Below are 1,316 nucleotides of genomic sequence, written 5' to 3'. Positions count from 1 at the left end.
TTTTACAGTTTTGTGTCCGGCTGCATTTATAGCCATCCTGGGTTGCGTGCTGCCCACAGGTCATGCATTCACATGCCTGGGTGAGAGAATTACATTTTTGTGTAATTTCCCCTATCATTATGCAACTGACCATCAACTTTGTAATGTTACTTAACTTCCTGATTCAAAAAGAGCATTCTGATATTAACCTATCTAACATAGAGGGGTATGTAAATTTTTCCCTAAACAAATTTCTACATTTTAGGTTTTCTGTGGGAATAATAGCAGTGTTTCCCAACTTGCGAGGTGCACTTCTGAGAAGTGGAATCAAGGACTGTGCTATCAGGTCAATTTTTAAAACTTTAGTGGGACCTACATGTAAATGTACGTTCACAGAGAGAAAACTGGGAAGCTGGGTACCAAAATATTAACTGTGCTTATCTCTGGGGGTAGGATTATGGATAATTTTATTTTCTTCTATTGCTTATCTGTAAATTCTAATTCTCTACCACAAACATCTATTACTTTTGTAATAACAAATGATGTAATACGGGATAAAAGGGAAAAATGTAGAAATGTAGTTGTAATGGGCCACACAACTATATCAGGTCTTATTCTCTAGAAACTGTAAATGTTGTATCTTTGTAGATGTGGTTATATTAGGGATCTTCAGATGGGGCAGGTGATTCTGGATTTTTAGGATGAGCCCTAAATGTAATCACACATGTCCTGGCAATTCTGAATTTTCATTGTATGAACTGCCTGTTAAAGTCTTTTGCCTCTTCTCTTGTAAATCAACTTTATTGAATTATAGTGTATACATATGAAAATACAGCTATTTAAAGTTGTACAGTTGGATGAGTTTGCTAAAGAACACTCCAAACATAATACAGAACATTTCCATGGCCCTAAAATATTCCCTCAAACCTATCTGTAGGCAGTTTCCCTGTCCACCAGCTCTGGTCACAGACACCCACTGATCTGCTTTTTATCACCATGGATTAGAATGTATCTGGTTTAGAATTTCTTATGAATGGGATCATAAAGTATATATTTTTCTGTGTCTGTCTTCTATCACTTGGCATGTTTTTTTGATATTCATTCATGTTCTTATATATATCATTAGTTCATTCCTTTTTATTGCTATCCCATGGTATGTATTAGGTACAGTTAAGTATTGGATTGGCCATAAAGTTCATTTAGTTTTTTCCATAAAAGACACATTTTTCATTTTCACCAATAACTTTATTGATTTGGATATTTTGAGTATGTTGGCTGTCTCCCGCTATCAGCTGCTAGTGGGTAGAGGCTGGGGGCACTGCTAAACACCTTCCGAT

Source organism: Phyllostomus hastatus, unplaced genomic scaffold (assembly GCF_019186645.2).
Source record: "Phyllostomus hastatus isolate PE091 unplaced genomic scaffold, TTU_PhHast_1.1 phas_scaffold_78, whole genome shotgun sequence".
In the NCBI taxonomy this organism is placed as follows: Eukaryota; Metazoa; Chordata; class Mammalia; order Chiroptera; family Phyllostomidae; genus Phyllostomus; species Phyllostomus hastatus.
Note: the sequence above shows the minus strand (reverse complement) of the source record.